We start from the raw sequence: 21,317 nt of genomic DNA on the forward strand, positions 1-21,317 counted from the left end.
GTTGGGGACCTGGATAATAGATCTTTCCATAATTTGGATCTTCATACCTTAAAAGTCTACTGTAAACTAGAGTCCTGCAGTGGGTCGGGTAACCGCAAGTTCCGGGTGCAGGTATAGATGTGGGTAGTCGGTTCTGCAGGTCGGGCCGCAGGTCTTTTCAATAGCGATTTTTACTCCTTTTTTCGGATCACGCCTATTTCCGATGATGTCACTTCCGGTTTACAATGACAGCACTTCCTGTTTTACTACTTTTTTTCTGATCTCGCCTATTTCCGATGATGTCACTTCCGGCTTACAATGACAGCACTTCCTGTTTTACTACTTTTTTTCTGATCACGCCTACTTCTGATGATGTCACTTTGGGTTTACAATGACAGCACTTCCTGATTCTTGATGGTCAGCGGGTCCGGGTTGCGAATAAGGTACTTGCGGGTCAGGTCGGGTAGCGGGTCCAAGCGGGTAAGAAATGCAGGTTGCGGGTCCGGGTAGCGGATTGCAGGTTACGGGTATGGGTCTACTGTAAACATTAAATAAACCCAATAGGCTGGTTTTGCTTCCCATAAGGATTAATTATATCTTAGTTAGTATCAAGTGTAAGGTACTGTTTTATTATTACAGAGAAACAGAAATAATTTGGATAAAATGGAGTCTATTGGAGACAGTCTTCAGTAATTCAGAGCTTTCTGGATAACAGGTTTCCGGATAACAGCTCCAATACCTGTACAGTGAGCTATAAGGGGAGTCTCTCCATGGGGTTTATTGGGCTGGATTAAAATGGGGCACCTCTTGCTCACACGTGTATAATGCATGTTAACAAATATTTGAAACATGGCAGTAGCCCCACTGGTATATACAGTAGGTTATAATTTTCATTTAACATTTACACCCTTCCTATGAAGGTATTTTTTTTGTGGTGGAGACGCTAATCTCTGCTGTCGGCTATAAACTCTATTTTCAGCAGCAGACAGCTAAATCAGGAATTCTTTATGACCATCTCGCTGTTTCTTTTGTATTATTTGTCTCTATTTGTGTCACTGGCTGAACCGAGGCTGAAAAATGTATTCTCTCAGTAATGCTGAAAATGGCACCCCCTCCTCCCCTTTGATTAAAGAAAATGGAATGAATAAATGGCTAGGATGTTGCTATTGGGGTATATATTTAACCAAGTAACATTGTCTCATTTATAGAGCGAGCATTATATGATTCTTCTCTTCCTGAGCGCCGTCCTTTCAGCATAATCTGATATGCGCAGCTACAGTTACCATAGTCTGTATTCTAAAGAATGAATGGGGTGTAAAATTAATGTCAGTATAATGTCAATGTGTTGAAAACAAGCAAAGTAGATTTTTGTTTGCAAATAAATACAGTTTGCATATACAGGTATGGAACCTGTTATCCAGAATCAAGAATCGGGACCTGGGGTTTTCTGGGTAACAGATATTTCTGTTACTTGGATCTTCATACCTTACGTCTACTAGAAAATCATGTAAACATTAAATAAATTTATCTTAGTTTGGATCTAGTAAAGGGTACTGTTTTATTATTACAGATATATATATATATATATATATATATATATACACATACATATGGTGACAGAAGGTATTCTTTCATAGCTATAAGAGGAAACATTGAGCTGAACTGTTACAGTATAGCTCTGAATTGCAGAAAGGCCATCTCCCATAGATTTTATCCAATTAATCCTAATTTTTAAAAATGATTTCCTTTTTCTCTGTAACAATAGAACAGTACCTTGTACTTGATCCGAACAAAGATATAATTAATCCTTACTGGAAGCAAAACCAGCCTATTGGGTTTATTTAATGTTTACATGATTTTCAACTAGCAATTGGGCATGTTAAAATAGAGTTAAAAGTTTAAACGTGATGGACGTATGTCTTTTTTCAACCTAACTTACTATGATACTATGTTACTTAAAGGACAAGGAATGTTAATCTAAAGAAGTAGGCTAGAAATGTTGTACATTATGTTTTGGGCTTCTGTGCCAGCCCCAGACAACCAAATCCCGTTAGCATGTAAGATCTGTGCCTTTTCAAAGATGCCCCAGTAGCTCCCCATCTTCTTTTCTGCTGATTCACTGCACATGTTCTGTGCTGCTGTCACTTACTGAGCTTAGGGACTGACTCAAAATATACAGTACACATAGAATATAAATGTCACAGTATACGGCTGATTAGTAATTAATGTGGATAATTACTGATCATGTGAGTGTCACAGACACTTTCCAAGATGGTGACCCCCTGTGACAAGTTTGAAGTCCTGGATCATTGCTGCTATTGACAAGCTGAAACTTTAGGCTGATGCAATAAGATCAGTATATAAAACATTGCATTTTTAGCCCTATTCATTTTTAGGGTTTAGTTCTCCTTTAAGGTATGAAGATCCAAATAAAGGAAATATCACTTATCTGGAAACCCCCTGGTCCTGAGCATTCAGCCATTCAGAGCTAAAAAGGAGAAAAGGCACAGGATACACAGCAGATAACAGATAAGCTCTGTAGTATACAATGGGATTCTTCAGAACTGTTCATCCTGTGCTTGAATTGCTGCCCCCATGGCTACACAGAAGCTTGTTTATATAAACTATAGTAGTCTTTCTGAAGCAAACACCCCAGTTTTATAGGTGCAGGGCAACAGGGCATTATAGTGTCCTTCCTTTAAAACACTTTCATTTTATGGTGTTACTGTTCCTTTAATCTTGGGAATCTTTACAGGTTTTTTTTTTATTTGGGGTCAGACATATCTCTTAAATTCCCTTTAAAAATCTTAATGTTATTCCATATAAGATATAAGTTCCATATTTACTGCCAGCAAGTCTTATAATATGTAAAACCCAAAATAACATCATATTAATAGGAAAAGACACTTTTCCATATCATTTTATGGCCATTTTCCTGTGATCATTTTCAGATCCTACACACATGCTTATGCTTTGCTTTTCGTTTTTGCTTTTTCGTTTTTTTTTTCTAGTTTCTGGTTAATTTTGGAAAATACATTTTCTGCTTTCCCTTCCCTAAAATCACATACTGTATGATTTAGAACAGATGGGGTTTCAGCATCTTATATAATCAACTCGTGCAGCAAAACAGAATGTCTGGTTTTAAAGGGCCACTTTGTAAGTGAATGATTATAAACAAAAATGAGCCTGGAAATTGCTCATTTATAATAAATGTGCATTTTTTTCTGGCTAATTTAGCCTGATTGCAACTGAAAGAAAAAATGCTTTGTGGTTGTGTTTCTCCTTGGAGCAAAAATTCTTAATAAAACAGAATGAAAGGAAAGATAACAGACAGTTTTATCAGTCACTGTTTTTATTGTGTCATTAAAGAGGGGTCATAATCTGAATTGTCTACATCTACACTTTGATTTGTTTGAAACACACTGGGTGGAATACCCCTGACATTCCTAGACAATTATTTTACCCTAATATAGATCAAGGGAGGGCACTGGATAATAGGTGCAAATAACCCAAAATACTCCCCACAGAGTAACCAAAAAGTACAATATTACAGATATTGGGTTTGCACGCTCACAAAAGACTGCAAATACACAGTGGTATGAAGTATAAGAAAAACTTTATATATTTTTTTTTCAATCAATACATTGCAAAAAACGGATCAATCATCTTTCTAACAGAAAAAAACATATATGTACAGCGATCAAATAAAGATACCACAAATTTTGTGAAATCAGGGCAAAGAGAAACTGCATGCAGCGTATACACTTGCCAGCAATGAGAATTAGCCCCAACGTTTCAGCATAATGAGAACCTTGCCTCAGATGGCAGCTAACGGCCAGTTACAAGGGGCGGCAAAAAGTGGCCTCTTGTAACTTTAAGAGCCGAACATCCAGGTTTTAACGCAGAACTTTGGATTCGCTAGTGCAAAAAGCGCTATTGCGCTCAATGCATAGTGAAGCTATGTACAGTATATGCCATACTCCCAAGAGCATCCTTGCCCAATTCAGCCATGCATGATGGGCTTAATCGGCTGATCTAGACGATTGGCCAATGACTGGATTATGCATTTGGCCCCCCTGTATTGCAGTTGGATGTGAGAGAAAAACGTCCTTGGGCAACCACAGTCTCAACCTGGCCCAAAGCAATCCTTTTCCATGACAAGCAAGGTCATGGCTGGAAATTCAATAAAGAAAGGTCAAATCTGTTAGCCAATATCTGCCCTTCCATGGACACCTTGCAGTTACCAGATCATATAATGATACCGGGGCTTTTGTCAGGGCTACACTATTATAATATAAATTGGTTGTATTGAAATTAAGTTTGCCTAGCAAATTGATTCTATAATATTACTCCAGCCCATATCTTAATTTTCAGCCATATCATTCGTGACCGAATCTAAAATATATTTGCTTTGGGACTCAGTAAGTTCTAGGTATATCACTAAATCAAAAATTCTACATGTCAAGTCAAGTCAAGTGGATTTTATTGTCATTTCAGCCATATACAGTAAATACAGTACATAGTAGAAACGAAATGGCGTTCCTTCAGAACCCCCCCGGTGCTATACAACAACTCTAGTAAACGGTAATGCTGGGCAAAGTGGACATTTCAGTTCCTTATGAATATATTCAGTTCAGTCCTTGGGAGTTGAGATACCTGATGGCTTGTGGAAATAGACTGTTTCGCATTCTGGAAGTCAGCGCTCGAATACTGCGGTATCTTTTACAGGATGGCAGGAGGGTAAAGAGATCATGTGCAGGTTGGGTGCTATCCCTGACAATGCTGGTAGCCTTCTGGAGACAGCGGGTGTGGTAAATATCCATAATGGCAGGAAGCGAGACCCCAATGATCTTTTCATGATATAATACTCTGTCATGAATAGGGTTGCCACCTGTCCAGTTTCCAGGGTTGTAAAACTTGACAAAAATTTTAGCCAGTTGCAGGCACCAGACATCATAATCATAATCTACCCAAAACATCAATGGTCCACCAGCCTACCCCCCGACATCACAGTTCCTCCTTCAACATTGCTGACTACTGGTTAGTGGAGTGGAAGGACTTTTTTCTATCGCTGGTATAGTTAAAGGGGCAGTGTACACCACGGTTAAAAATTTATCCAATTTAGTAGCAAAAAAAATGTTCAAATATATTCAGGAGTCTAAATCCAAAGTTATTTAAAGGAACAGTAACACCAAAAAATGTAAGTGTTTTAAAGTAATGAAAATATCATGTAGTGTTGCCCTGCACTGGTAAAACTGATGTGTTTACTTCAGAAACACTACTATAGTTCATATAAACAAGCTGATGTGGAGCAATGGCGGAAATTGAAAAATGGCTATATGGCACAGGATAACTAATGGATAACAGATAACACCATTAGACAGACAGAACTTATTTGCTATCTGCTGTGTAACCTGCCTTTTCTCCTTTGAAAATGGCTGCCCCCATTGCTACACAGCAGCTTATTTATATAAACAATAGTAGTGTTTCTGAAGCAAACACAGCAGTTTTACCAGTGCAGGGCAACACTGCATTATATTTTCATTACTTTAAAACACTTTTATTTTTTTGACGTTACTGTTCCTTTAAGCCTTTTTACTGGTTAAAGGTATAGTAACACAAAACAATGAAAGTGTTTGAAAGTAATGAAAATATAATGTTCTGTTTCACTGCACTGTTACAACTGGTGTGTTTGCTTCAGAAACACTACTATAGTTTATATAAATAAGCTGCTGTGTAGCCATAGCGGTGTCAGGGGGCCTATCGGCTCCCAGCGGGAGAGGTCCGGACCAAGGAGGAAGCTCGGGTATAAGTCCAAGTTCAGCAGTATGAAACAGAGGTCAGGCAAAAGCGTAGTCAAATCCAGGCAAAGGTTCAAAAGGCAGGCAGCAAGAATCAGAATCAGAGTCAAAGCAGAAGTCAGAAATCCGGGAAACAAAAATTTAGGAATTTAGGGAACCCAAATCATGAAAATCCTATATTCGGGCATTGAACCCGTGTTCTTGACAAGATGCCGGCGTCGCTACCCACGTGGCGGCCATGGGAGCCGCCACCTTAGGAGCAGCGCCAACAGAGACTAGAGCGTCATTGTGCGTTCCTGACAGGGGCAGCTGAAAAAAGAGAAAAGGCACAGGATACACAGCAGATAACAGATATGGGATTCTTCAGAACATATCTGTTTTCTACTGTATATCCTGTGCTTGAATGGCTGCCCCCATGGCTATACAGCAACTTGTTTATATAAACTATAGTAGTGTTTTTGAAGCAAATACACCAGTTGTACCAGGGAAGGGCAACGCTACATTATATTGCAATTGCTTTAAACACTTTAATGTTTTGGTGTTACTGTTCGTTTAATGCACTGGTTCTATGTTTTGTTTCACTTTTAACTGAATACAAAGAGACAAAAGCTCATCCCTTCAGGTTGATATTTGTAAACCTAATAGATCTGGCCTGTGACCCATAGTAAGCAGGACTTTTAGTTAGCTGCAGCAAGGTTAAATGGCGAGTTCAGCTTCAAAAGGATCAGATATTAGAAATGTCTGCTTTATATATGAGTGTGCGGCATCTCTGACCCTCAAAGCACAGTAATTAATTTATAGCAATGATGAATTCTATGTTGAATGCAGAATGAGAGGTCCTACTGGGCTTCCTCTTATCTCAGGAAGGAGAAAAGCATTCATATATTCTTGTGACTTTCAGCAAGACCATTGAAGATTTATGAAGATTAACCAGTGTCTCAAACACAAGATGTGTGTATAGAGATGCAATACAGTGGCAGCACACAATGATCTGTTTTTTTTATGGAAATATGTTCCTCCAAATGAACAACTCTTTGAAATATCTTAGGGTTCTGCATAGTGACATGTTCTGGATGGGCTACTATTACTTAAATCATTTTTATTCTTTTATACAACAATTACACTAACAACACACAAATGAGCGTCACAGTTTTGTATGAATATGAATGTCATGTCTCATTTTACTGTACCAAGGGAATTAGGCATAGGAAGCAATGAAAAATGCAAAAACATTCAAGATAATCATACATAGGAAATTCTTCTTGTACTTGGCCAAGTTATGCAGATCTGATTATTTGGACTTTTAATAAGACTATAGCCGCACATCAGAATCTTAAATGTTTTTTTAATTGCTGTATTCTAAAAAGTCATAGCCAAAACAGTAAGGGACCTGTCAGGTCGCGTAATTCCGAAGTGACTTTCGAAGTGACTCTACGGCACGAATTGTAGTGAAGTCCTCTAATAATTGTATATCTTTTTTTTAACCGGTGTCCTCTTAAGAGAAATAACTGTTGAGTCTTATATGACAGTTTATTATATGACCCTGTGCTTTCCTGCATTAGATTGGTCCCTGGCACTTAATCTGTCCCCTGCAGTGAATATATTTGCTGCCATCAACCATTCTGTAATTCTTCTCTTCCCCTTGGTAAGCACAACAATAACAGAGTAATATATTTATACTATCCAAATAGATAGCTATATTATAATGGTCATTACTCTATGGTACCAAATTGTAGATTATAGCTTTCAAACGGTGAGTTCTGAAGTCATCAGTTATAAACGGTGAGTTCTGATGTCATTCCTGTCACATGACTCACTGAAGTGTGTGTATTATAATAAATAAAGTACCCCCAGTTGCAGGATATTAGAAGTTACCTCGGAGTTCCATAACCTGTATATGTTTATGAAACTCCTTGGTAACCTATATCCTTATATTTTACAAGAGATAGATACTAAATGACCAGTAAAACAGGGAACCAGGGAATGTGAAAGCATCAAAAGCCCTCTCTTTTGTATGATAACATTGGGTTGGACTAGGACAATGGTATGAGGTTATATTAATCCAAAGTAAAATGCACAGGTTCAGGGACACATTAATAGTGGCTTCAACTGTGTGCTTTCAGCATGGCCGTTGCCATTCCCACTCATGGCTGACCCTCTAATTTGGACTCATGCTATCTTTCCCTGCTGTAAAACTGAGATTTGACCCTGGGCCCCCATAGGAACTATGTACCCAGGGCAACCACCTAGACAGACCCTATAGTCTGAGCAGGGATCCCCAACCTTTTGAACCCATGAGCAACATTCAGAAGAAAAAGCAGTTGGGGAGCAACACTAGCATGAAAAATGTTCTTGGGGTGCCACTGATTGGCCACTTGGTAGCCCCTATGTGGATTGTCAACCTAGATTAAGGTTCTGTTTGGCAGTACACCTGGTTTTTATACAACCAAAACTTGCTTCCAAACCAGGAATTCAAAAATAAGCTCCTGCTTTGAGGCCACTGGAGCAACATCCAATGGGTTGGGGAGCAACATGATGCTCATGAGCTACTGGTTGGGGATCACTGGTCTAGAGGCTACATGGAAGGAGAAGACATTCCCATTGTGTCTGCCACTGCAAGGAGCAAAGTCAGGAGACTGAGCAGCCGCCAACGAAAGGTGTAATAGAATAAATATAGGGGTTACCACGAACATTTGTATTGGTTTTGCTGCTAGTCAACAAGGGACCCAGAAGTAGTTAGAGATTTGTGAAATATATAGTTAATAGCCAAGGGGCAGGCGTTGTTTTATTATTTAAATTTATACAATGAGACAGCCACCCAAGAGTGTCTCCATATTCCCCAACAGCCCTCACTGGAACAAAAATGTACCGCATGGTTATCTGCTCTATATTGTGCCTTCCTAGCTCTCATTGCCCTAATAAACTATCTCGGGTAGCCCGGAATAAAGTGCACCTATAGAGGCCTAAGAGATGCCTTAAAGGAACAGTAACAGCAAAAAATGAAAGTGTTAAAGTAATAAACATATAATGCAGTGTTACCCTGCACTGGTAAAACTGGTGTGTTTGATTCAGAAACACTACTATTGTTTATATAAATAAGCTGCTGTGTAGCAATGGGGGCAGCCATTTAAAGGAGAAAAGGCTCAATTTACACTGCAGATAGCAGATAAGCTCTGTAGAACATAATGTTGTTATCTGTTATCCACTATTTAACCTTTGCCGTATAACCTTTTTTTAATTTCCACCATTGCTACACAGCAGCTTGTTTAAATAAACTAGTATTTCTGAAACAAATATATCAGTTCAGTGCAGGGCAATGGTACGTGATATTTTCAATACTTTAATACACTTTAATTTTTTTGTTGTTAATGTTCCTTTAATTGGTGGGCAGTGGTCCTTCTCCAAACCAAGAAGCCAGTTGCTTTCATGTGGCTTTCTAGATAACAATGAACTGCCTGTCACCCATGAATGAGGTTACCTGTATCACGTATGTAACCAATGATCCAGCCTGTAACCAATGATATGAGGCAAGGTGAGTGGAGATTATACTTTCTCTTGGAGTGTTGTTCTGCTCTGTGAGCCCTGGCCAGTCGCCCTTGCTTGAAGTCCCCTAAGGTCCGTATCTCAGTGGTAGATAGACTTGATTAGTGCAGATCAGCCGTGGGCTAAATGACTAGCTCATCTATAATGGAACAATTGGGATTCCCACTGAATAGTCAAGTATGCCGTATTTTACAGCTCCGACTGAGAAATTTAGTACAGCGCTAATGTGAAATGTGAAACAAAACAGAACAATAAACAGATGCATAAAACAACAGCCTAGCAACAGCCAGAGGACATTTGCCTGCAGACAAACAGACATCACGGGACAAAAGACCATAAAAAAGCAAGCAACATCTCTTGGGACGGTGTTAGCAAGAAAAAGCAAGTTGGGTCTTCTGCAGAGAAACATGTCCAAGTGAGTAGTCAGACCTGGAGGCAGGAATGTTAAGCATCCAGTCTTCTTTCTGCTACACTGCCAATTCATTCAGTCTCATAGAATAACTCAAACAAGGAAATGTAGTGGATGCTATACATGTTTCTGCATTATTCTCACAAAATAACATCTCATTGCACAATAGAAAAATGAAAGCCCTACATGGAATGAGAAAAAAGGATGATGAGAGTTATATGAAATCATGGTTAGATTGCTGGGTTTGATATCAGTGTCTATGGGAAGGACTATTCCCATAGGGCACAAAAGCTTGAGGAGGGTTCCATGAGGGCTAACTAATTTGAAAGGAAGATGAGAGTTGGTCCATATTTCCTATATTTGGTCGGACCTTTTAATGCAATTCATGTGCTGGTCAGGTAGGGTTTGGGGATGGTCTTAGGTATCCATTGAGTTTCGATCATCTGTTATTTAGTTAGCAGTTGCTCTTCTAAAAATAACATTTGTGTTAGTGAGGTACGAGTTGTCTGGAAACCTGCAGGTTTACCCATGGGTTGAGTCACTGACCCTCCCCCTTCCCAGAGCTGCTTTATAGAAAGACATAAGAAGAAGAAAAATTAAACTTTAATCTTCAATATTAGAAAAACAGTCACAAACAGAAACAACCCCTTAAAAAAGACCTAACGATGAGCCAAAAATGTCAAAATACCCAGAAATAAGAAGAATGTGTCCAATGTAGTTTAGTGTAGGCTGTGCCAGTTAAACCATTGTGAATTTGCCTTGTATGGGGGGGGGGGGTAGAGAATATATTGCACACAAGCCCTGAGTACAATTGTCCAGCATGTTAAGTATTGTTTCCATTTACAACTGGTATTTTCTCTCTTGATTGCTAATCACAGTGAATGTGTCACATTCTAAAAAAGAAATAGTGTTAGCTAGTGGGTAGTGTGAATTCTCCTATAATTACTGTGAACATTTATTTTTGTCTATATACCCAGGATGGCATAAAAAATAAACGGGGGTTTTGCTACTATAACTGCTGCATTGCCATCTAGTGGTCATTGAGGGTGCTGCTGATAAAGGACCAGCATCTCTCTGTGTGCAGTTGTGCAAGTGAATATGTCATAAACATAATAGGGGTCATTTACTACAACCCAGGGCACAAGTGCTGGAGAAATCAGAGCATGCCCTTTAAGACTCATCCTAAAAGTTTCCTGGGTCTGGCTGCACCGAGCACCTAACACTATAGTATAGCTCCATTGGTTACAAGGTAGCCCTGCCCTTACAATTTGCCATACTATAGACAATAAATACAGGACTCAGTAGCATCCCTCACCAATCAGCTCTACATGGGTCTGAATGCAAAGCAGGGTGCAATGTGCAACAAAAAAGCATTTATTGTATTTTTTTTTATATATAGAACCACAAATGTTCACACAAATAGGCTAATTGTCATTATAAATGAGACTGTGATAAATAAAGTGCTAGGAGTGTCAGTGCATTTTATTGAACATTTGGAATGAGGCCTCTATTCTGAAGAGTTTACTAATAGGTAGTGATGGGCGATAAATTCCCCTGGGACGAATTTGCAGCGTCAATTTCCGATTTTCACGATTTTTCGTGAAAATGTCAGATTTTCATGATTTTTTCGTGAAAACCTTCAAATTTCATGATTTTTTCTGTGAAAACCTTCAAATTTCACTATTTTTTCATGCAAACTTTAGAATTTCACGTTTTGTTCGTGAAAATGTTAGAATTTCATGATTTTTACATGAACTTTCTGACACTTTTCACAGTTTCGTGAATTTTGCTGGAAATTAGCAAATTTTCCGGCGAATCGGGAGAAATTCACCTATCACTACTAATAGGGATGCACAGGATCCAAACAGAATCCGAACCCTAATTTGTATATGTAAATTAGGGAAACGAGGGGGAAAGAGTAAAAAGGGTAAAAAAGTGTTTGACTTCCCTGTTTGTGTGACAAAAAGTCAAATGATTTTTTTTGGATTTGGTTCAGCCAGGCACTTGGATTCGGCCGAATCCTGCTGAAAAAGGCAGAATCCCGAACCGAATCCTGGATACGGTGCACCCCTACTTACAATCTATTAAGATGGGTCAGAGAAACAAAATGGGGAGGGTATGGCAGATTCCACCTTATTGTTGCACTGCGGTGCTATTTGTTCCTAATGGTTTGTCCCTAACCTTATTGCAACCCCATGTCAAGCTTGATAGAGTGAAGTAAGGCTGAGCCTTTGTTTTATGACAGAAATAATAATAAGTGCTACTGGTTCTTCTTTCCTGCTTTTCATCACATGCCATGACAAAGAGATTCTATAGAGGGCACCTGGCACTACAAGAATTAGAATGCAGTTGTGCTATTGTAATTGAATGCCTGGCTTAAAGAGTGCTATGCTACTATTATATTGGCATAACTTAGCTTGGCACAAACCATTCTTCAGTTGCAGGTTGGCATTCTTATTGGCATCATTTGTTTTTACTTGAATCTGATCGCGCCAAGCTGGAATCAAACACAACATATGATGTACAGGTATGGGATCTGTTATCTGGAAACCCGTTATCCAGAATTACGGGAAGGTCCAACGAACAGATGAGGCCGCGATCCGACGGGATTTTCAGTTCCGCCCGATCGACATCTGGCCAACTTTCGGCCAGATATTGATCGGGGAAGCCCGTCGCAGGGCCCCATACACGGGCCAATAAGCGGCAGCTTTTATCGGCCCGTGTATGGCCACCTTAAGATATAATTCATCCTTATTGGTGACAACATACCCCTATTGGGTTTGTTTAAAGTTTTTATGATTTTTTAGTAGGCTAAAAGTATGGAGATCCAAATTATGGAAAGATCCTTTTTCCAGAAAACCCTTGGTCCTGAGCATTTTGGATAACAGGTCCTATACCTGTATTACACTAGGCTTGGTCCTTATACATTGAAAAAGAGCAGGTTATTTGATCTAGATAGACACCTCCACGGGTTCTTCCTTTTTAGCTGGGCACATTTATACAGACTGCATGGAAGTGGCAATCTACGGCCGGGCACTTCACTTAGTATAGACAAGAGCAGTTTCAGACTGGGGGGTCCAGAGCCCAACTGCCACCTCCGGGGCCCCATACACCCCCCTGGGCCCCTTGCCCTGTAAAGGAGGGGGTGGGTAGCAACCAGGGTTTCTGGCCAGGGAGCAGGTTTGGGTCAGCGAGGGCCCACTGGGTTTTCCCCTGTGTCCTACTTTGTATACATATTGCTACTTTTTATTACTCGTCTTTCTATGCAGGGCCTATCCTGAATATATTCCAGTCTCTTATTTAAATCAATGCATGGTTGCTAGGGTCATTTGGACCCATCCCTAGCACCAGATTGCTGAAATGACAAACCGGAGAGCTGCTGAATAAAAAGCTAATTAACTCAAAAACCACAAATAATAAAAAATGAAAACCAATTGTAAATTGTCTCAGAATATCACTCTCTACATCATACTAAAAGTCAACTCAAGAGGTGCGTTGTAATGAGTCCAAGTGGTGATCAGAACCAATATTTAAAGGTCAGGCAGTGGCCTTCTCCAGCAGTCGATAAGAGCGTGGTTCAGAAGAAACAACAAGGATTGCTCTGTTGATGGAATTTGGGCCTTATTCACACATTTAATTTGAGAACTTTTTATCATTGTGATGTATCTGTTCCAGCGCTATAAGAGCATGTGGCAGTTTGAGATTGGCACCATATATTATAGTTTTTATTTATTTAGGAAGATAATGTACTACTCTATATGGAAATGGAATATCAGAATTCATACATGTGTATGTTAGCAGTCATTCTCACCTTCATGTGTATTATATTTATATGGTAGATTAAGCAATAGCCACATCAAAAGGTGCATTTTTCTTTCCTCACAGTCACAAGCAAAGACACACAGAATGCCAATATGTTTTCTGGACTCTAGGAGGTGTAAGAGCACACAACCCCCTTACGGCAATTTCCAGGTACAACCCTTAGTCTAGCAGCATTGCTCCATAGGGTTATTATGCTCCTGTGTATATCTATTTTTAAACCTTGAGTTCTGTGTTTTGGCTGTAAACACACCACCATAAAACAACACTGCCATAAACCAACACATTACTCCTAGTGTTCAGGCCATTATCTTTACTGACTTCATACCGTTTAGAGGTGCTTGGAGTTTAGGAATGGCATGTTATAACCCTATAAGCACGAGTAATTATGAAACATTGTTTTAGTTATTGTAAAGGACACAATAGCTTTTTTTCTACGAACTACATTTCCATGTGACAGAAGTACACAATGAATTCAGACACCTGCCTGCCCAAAATCTGTTTCTGAAACCAAGGGAATTAATAGTCGGTCCCCCTTTTTTCTACTATAACAACTTCTGCTCTTCTGGAGAGGCTTTTTATTAGATGTTGGAACATTGTTGGTGGGATTTGCTTTTATTCAGCACTAATTGGGCAGGGATCATGTCTGTATTGCAGTTAGTTATCCAGTTAAAGGAGAACTAAACCCTAAAAATGAATATGGCTAAAACTGCCATGTTTTATATACTGAACTTATTGCACCAGCCTAAGGTTTCAGCTTGTCAATAGCAGCAATGGTCCAGGACTTCAAACTTGTCACAGGGGGTCACCATCTTGGAAAGTGTCTGTGACACTCACATGCTCAGTGGGCTCTGAGCAGCTGTTGAGAAGCTAAGCTTAGGGGTCGTCACTAATTATCAAGCAGAAAATGAGGTTGGTCTGTAATATAAGCTGATGCTACAGGGCTGATTATTAAATTCTGATGCTAATTGCACTGGTTTCTGTGCTGCCATGTAGTAATTATCTGTATTAATTACTAATCAGTCTTATATAGTGACATTTCTATTCTATGTGTACTGTATATTGTGAGTGGGTCCCTATGCTCAGTAAGTGACAGCAGCACAGAGCATGTGCAGTGAATCAGCAGAAAAGAAGATGGGGAGTTACTGGGGCATCTTTGGAGACACAGATCTTTACAGCTAAGGGGCTGTGGTTGCCTTGGGCTGATACAGAAGCACAAAACATAACGTACAACATTTCTACTTTTATGGTTTAACTTTCCTTGTCCTTTCAACCCAGATCTTCCACTCCCATCTTTGCAAACTATTTCTGTAGTTTACTTTGTGCTGCATGGGGGAATTGCTGAAACAGGAAAGGACCTTACCCAAATAACTTGTCTAGTATAAAGTAGGAATCGTGGAATTAGGGGCCCTTAAACGAACCATGAAAAGCATTATTCTTCCTCCACCAAACTTTATAGTTGGCATTACACATTTAGGCATGTTGCATTCCCCTCGCATCCTCTAAATCGAGACTTTTCTGTTAGACTGGCAGTTATTGAAGTGACCTTTATCACCGCCAAGTCCAATGGTTACAACCTTCATACTGCCCCAGACATAGGTTGGAAACGCACAGGGCCCTATTAGTTCAGTAAACAATCACATTACTTACAGTTGGCCAGAGCAGGAATGGGACAAGCTGATTTTGTTTTGGAATGGTGCGCTACTGTATGTTGACTAAGGTTATCCGGGTGCCCCATGTTTGTTTTGCTTCAATATAGTCCTGAGTCAGCAATGGGAGTGGCTCATATAGCCAATTCCAGTAATAAGAAGGGCTGGCCGGATTCTTTTGGTTATTGTGTATTCGTACTTGACCTCACACCCAAACCTAGGAAGACTGATGGGGGTTTAAGTTCTCAGAAGGGACATTACACTACTCAACCCCCCTAGACTTCCACCATCCTCCCTCCACACTCCCCAGTCTCTCCTGTGCTCCTTCACCCCTGTCACTGATGAGGAAGTCTCAAAGCTTTTGGCCTCTTCTCACCTTACCACCTGCCCGCTTGATCCAATTCCCTCAAAACTTCTCCGCAATACCAATCCTTGTCTAATCAAAGCCTTAACTCACCTATTTAATCTTTCGCTCTCAACTGGACTGTTTCCTTCTCAACTAAAACATGCTCTTGTCACCCCCATTCTGAAAAAACCCTCTCTTGATCCCTCCAATCTTGACAAACTCTGACCTATCTCTCTGCTACCTTTCATCTCTAAACTACTTGAGCGCCTAGTCTACAACCGACTAACCTCATTCCTCTCTGACAATAACCTGCTGGACCCCCTACAATCTGGTTTTAAGCCACAACACTCCACGGAAACTGCCCTGACTCGACTAACTAATGACCTTTTAACTGCTAAAGCCAACAATCATTTCTCACTACTAATACTGCTTGATCTCTCAGCCGCATTTGACACTGTAGATCACCCTCTCCTCCTCCAGTCCCTCCATTCTCTTGGCCTTCGTGACACAGACCTGTCCTGGTTCTCTTCTTACATCACCAATTGTTCCTTCAGTGTCTCCTACAATGGAGTATCATCTTCTCCCCTACCTCTTTCTGTTGGAGTTCCTCAAGGCTCTGTCCTGGGACCATTACTATTTTCCCTCTATCCTTCCTCCCTCGGCAAATGAATCAACTCGTATGGTTTCCACTACCACCTCTTTACTGACGATACTCAGATCTATCTCTCATCTCCTGATCTCAACCCAGAACTCCCCTGCACCTAATCCAGGATTCAGTTCGGTATTAGACCAGGATTCAGCCTTTTTCCACAGGAGTTGGATTCGGCCAAATCCTTGTGCCTGGCTGAAACAAATCCGAATCATTAAAATCACATGATTTTAGAAAACAAGGAAGTAAAACATTTTTTAATCGCACGCTGCATGCGTGATTCTTTTTTCCCTTCCTGCCCCTAATTTTCATAAGCAAATTAGGATTCCATTCAGTTCAGTATTCGGGCCGAATCTTTCACAATGTATTCAGGGGTTCTGGCTAGGGATGCACCGAATCCACTATTTTGGATTCGGCCGAACCCCTGAATGCTTCGTGAAAGATTCGGGCAAATACCGAACCGAATCCGAACCCTAATTTGCACATGCAAATTAGGGGTGGGAAGGGGGAAACTTTTTTTTACTTCTTTGTTTTGTGACAAAAAGTCACACGATTCCCCCCCCCCATTTCGCATATGCAAATTACGATTCAGTTCGGCTGGGCAAAAGGATTCAGCCGAATCGTGTTGAAAAAGACCGAATCCTGGATTCGGTGCATCCCTAGTTCTGGCAAATACCAAATTAGTGGATTCGGTGCACCCCTAGTAATAAGATATTTTTTTACATCATGGGGCAAGTGCATTTGCCCTGAGCCCAGAGCATTAGAGAGAGCTGGTGATGGAGAGGGAATGTACCGGTAGATAAAAACCATCACAATCATCAGTATCAATTATAATATGCAGCCCTCCAGTTGTTGTTGTTGAACTTCAAGTTGTAGTATGAACCCTAATTTATGTCATTCTCCCCCTCCTCAAATGAGGGTTCCTTCTGCAGTGCCAAGGGCTCATCTTTTTATACAGCAACCCAGTCAAGCCTCCTGTATTTTGAATGATCCTCATTGTTTGGATATTTATACAAACACTGGGTTTATAATTGCAGTTATTAAGCCGTTCCCACTGTATAAACTACAGGGTATACTGTAACCCAGCAATTATTCCTGATTGTTTATCAATGGTAAGCCTTAACACTGCACCTAAGGGACCTTGTGCAACTCTAACACCACATGGCAGTCTCTAGTAATTAGGTGCAAGCCAAAGAGGCAGCCAATTGCTGTCTCTGTGATGTCATTGAAATACCATTCCACAGTTAATTAGTTCCTCTATTTGTTTCTCTCAGGCATCTAATAAAAACAGAGGAGCCAGTGTGTGAGATGTTTATATATATATTTATATACCGGCTGAACAGGTTCTCCTGCTACGCTGTTATTCAAATATACATGTACATGTTCTTGTGCTCTAAACGGACAGCATTTCCATTGCCAACAACAAGATGTTTTGCCTCTCTGCAGGCCAGTATGAAACTATATTCATGAACAGGTCTCAAGCTTAAAGGGGCCGTATACCCGTCCCTTGTTAAAACAAGAGTGCAGCGAATAGGACTGAACATGACTTTTGCCTATTTTTTTAATCACTGTTATGTCATCAGCTAAACACAGCAAGCGGGGAACTTGAAGCTATGTTATGTCTTCTCCTTGCATGGTAGATAATTTGATTAATAGGGGTGAGTTATTCCTATGCATACTGAACTCCAACTTATAAAACAGTCACAACAAAGGGTGGAGTGAAGGAGTTGTATACAGGTGTGGGACCTGTCACCCAGAATGCTCAGGACCTGGGGTTTTCTGGATAAGGGATCTTTCTGTAATTTGGCTCTCCTTACCTTGGGGGTATATTTATCAAAGAGTGAAGTAAGTGGTCGCCACAGTCCTCTAGAGTGAAATTCTGCCACTCTTCATTCATTTCTATGGGATTTTGAAAGGCTTAGTTATCAAAGGATGAACTTTCACCCATTGTTAAATACTGCCATTGAAATGAATGGAGACTGTGGCGACCTCTAACTTCACTCTTTGATAAATATACCCCCTTAAGTCTACGGGGGTTATTTATTAAAGTCTGAATGCCTTTTTCATTCGCCTGAATGAATTTTTTTTTTTACTATAAAATCCGAGTTTTATAGTGGGAAAAAAAACTAGAATTTTTTGCGGATTTATTATACCCTGAGCATGGAAAAAGTCAAAATCCGGCATCTCAGACCTGCCGAAGTTGCATATAATTCAATGGGGTAAGTCCCGAACATATCTTGATCTGCGTGGTTTTCGAGCGGAAAAATGAAAAAGTCAAGTCAAGTGGATTTTATTGTCATTTCAGCCATATACAGTACATACAGTACATAGTAGAAACGAAATGGCGTTCCTCCAGAACCCCCTGGTGCTATACTAAGTCCAAGGTTTCTTGAAGAAAATCCGAAAAATTCGTACGATTCTAATTTTTCGAGTTTTTTTCCCACACAGGAAATTTTCAGGAAAATTTATTGATAAATAAGGGGAAAAAACCCAGTGTAGATATGGTCGCAGATTTCAGAAAATAATGAGATAAATTCAGACTTTGATAAATGGGCCTCTAGACTAAAGAATAATTGAAACATTAAATAAAGCCAATAGAATTGATCATATCTTAGTTGGGATCAAGTACATGGTACTGTTTTATTATTATCGGAAATAAGGAAATCATCTACAAATTTGATTTATTTGATTAATGTGGAGTCTATGGGAGATGGCCATCCCGTAATTCAGAGCTTTCTGGATAAAAGATTTCCGAATAATGGATCCCATACCTGTACTGTAATCTAATTAGTAGGTTAAGGCGATAAAAACCTGATGTTTTTGTGATTAAAACAATAGGCAAAAATGATATCCAACACAAACCATATACTGTCTCTTGATGTCAGAATAGAGTGCTAAGTCTAGGGGTTTTTAGGGGTACATAGTACAGGTGTTAATATAGTGTATTTATATATAATACACAAAAGCCATGAATATCCTGTAAATTATATCCTTATAAACGGTGAGTAGTGATATCATCAGTTATAAACGGTGAGTAGTGATGTAATTTCTGTCACATGACTCACTAAAATTTGTGTATTATAATTAATAAAGTACCCCCAGTTGTAAAATATGAGGATATTATAAGTTACCTCGGAGTTCCATGACCTGTATAAAAACACTCGGCCTTCGGCCTCGTGTTTTTATATGGTCATGAAACTCCTCGGTAACTTATAATATCCTTATATTTTACAAGAGGGGGTACTTTATTCACTATATAGTATATATAGTGTATTTTCCAAGCACACATACAAAATGGAGACCAAGTACAAGAGACGACCACCTATTATTAACATGTATTTATATAGCGCCAACATATTGCGTAGCACCTACACAAAGTACAGCTAGTATGGCAGCAGCTGTTTCTCTGAATCAAACTTTTTAGCGCTAAAAATCATGTATTAGAATAATTACTCTAAACCACAAACATTTCAATACTAATTAAGTGTAAAAAGCACAAACAACTCTAAAACAAAACTTTTTCCATCTAAAAGCTGTTGAGGTCATGTAGAAGTCAATACCAGCTGTCCTTTTTCTTATTTACTTCAAGGTTTTAGAGTTTTTTCGGGGTTTTTTCTTGCTTGTAATTGCACGAAAATGCTTACGAAAGTGAAGATTGCGTTGTCATGTTTGTATCCGGTCCACGTTTTTATTCATTCGTGCTTTTTAGACTATAAATTTTTTTTAAAAATGAGACATTCAACCTTTTTTAAAATGTTTGGACAAGGTTGAAAAAAACGACACAAATCCAAATTGGGATAAATTATGTCCTCAGTGTATGAGCCAGCGTAAGAGTGCTAAGGGCCCCAGCGTGGGTTAAATAAACTTTTCCTCAAGGCCTCCTGGACAGCCAATAAAATTGCCTGAAAGCTTAGCAAAACTGCCGATAAAATTGGATATAGCTTTTTCCGCATAAAGCTGCTTAGTGAGATTACCTTAAAATAGCCGTGGGCTATGAGAGGAGCTCTCTAAAGCTTTATTCCCACAGCCGTGCCAGGTGAGCAGCAAATGCAGGTGACATAATGACAGATAATGTTATAGGTCTGACTTACAAGCGACATTAAACCAGGCTTAACCCTGAATAGACCTATCCCAGATGGCCGGGAGTAACTCACTGAGTTAATTTAAACAGATTGAAGCTTGACTAGAGGAGGACCTCAGGGATCTGTTTCTAGTGCACTGCTCATTAATATTTTGGCAACATCTTATATTTACTAGAAAGCTCTGCAGAACGTTTAATGTAAAATCTGCAAACCTTTTGGCAGAAGGCAATTAAAGCTTTAGATGAATAACATAGGAAATAGCAGAGAAAATGTAAGGTGAACCCTATAAAGAGGCGTGAAGGGCTTCTTAGATCAATGTCTCACTGTCATCCAGAGATAATGGAAACCTCATCAGAGCCTGGACCTTGGAAAAGCAGCAGGAGATGGAGGCAGGTTATACAGGGGCAATATACACAGGAGGGAACGCTACTGAGGTCTGTCTGTGTAGAACACACTCGAACTACAATGGTGACCACCTTAAAGGAGAATTAACCCTAAAACTGAATATGGCTAAAAATTGCATATGTTATACACTGAACTTATTGTACCAGCCTAAAGTTTCAGCTTGTCAATAGCAGCAATGATCCAGGACTTCAAACTTGTCACAGGGGGTCACCATCTTGGAAAGTGTCTGTGACACTCACATGCTCAGTGGGCTCTGAGCAGCTGTTGAGAAGCTAAGCTTAGGGGTTGTCGCTAATTATCCAGCAGAAAATGAGGTTTGTCTGTAATATAAGATGATGCTGCTACAGGGCTGATTATTAAATTCTGATGTTAATTGCACTGGTTTCTCTGCTGCCATGTAGTAATTATCTGTATTAATCAGCCTTATATTTATATTTCTATTCTATGTGTACTGTATATTGTTAGTGTGCCCCAAAGCTCAGTAAGTGACAGCAGCACAGAGCATGTGCAGTGAATCAGCAGAAAAGAAGATGGGGAGCTACTGGGGCATCTTTGGAGACACAGATCTTTACTGCTAAAGGGCTGTGGTTGCCTTGGGCTGGTACAGAAGCCCAAAACATAATGTACAACATTTC

At 39.7% G+C, this 21,317-nt stretch overlaps 1 protein-coding gene across 1 annotated transcript in view; it reads left to right on the forward strand.

Annotated features, from left to right (window-relative positions):
* The window catches only part of nwd2.L (NACHT and WD repeat domain containing 2 L homeolog), a 113,384-nt gene that overhangs the window by 64,299 nt on the left and 27,768 nt on the right, over positions 1 to 21,317 (forward strand). The gene's annotated exons all lie outside the window — the stretch shown is intronic.

Source organism: Xenopus laevis, chromosome 1L (genome assembly GCF_017654675.1).
Source record: "Xenopus laevis strain J_2021 chromosome 1L, Xenopus_laevis_v10.1, whole genome shotgun sequence".
Taxonomy (NCBI): domain Eukaryota; kingdom Metazoa; phylum Chordata; class Amphibia; order Anura; family Pipidae; genus Xenopus; species Xenopus laevis.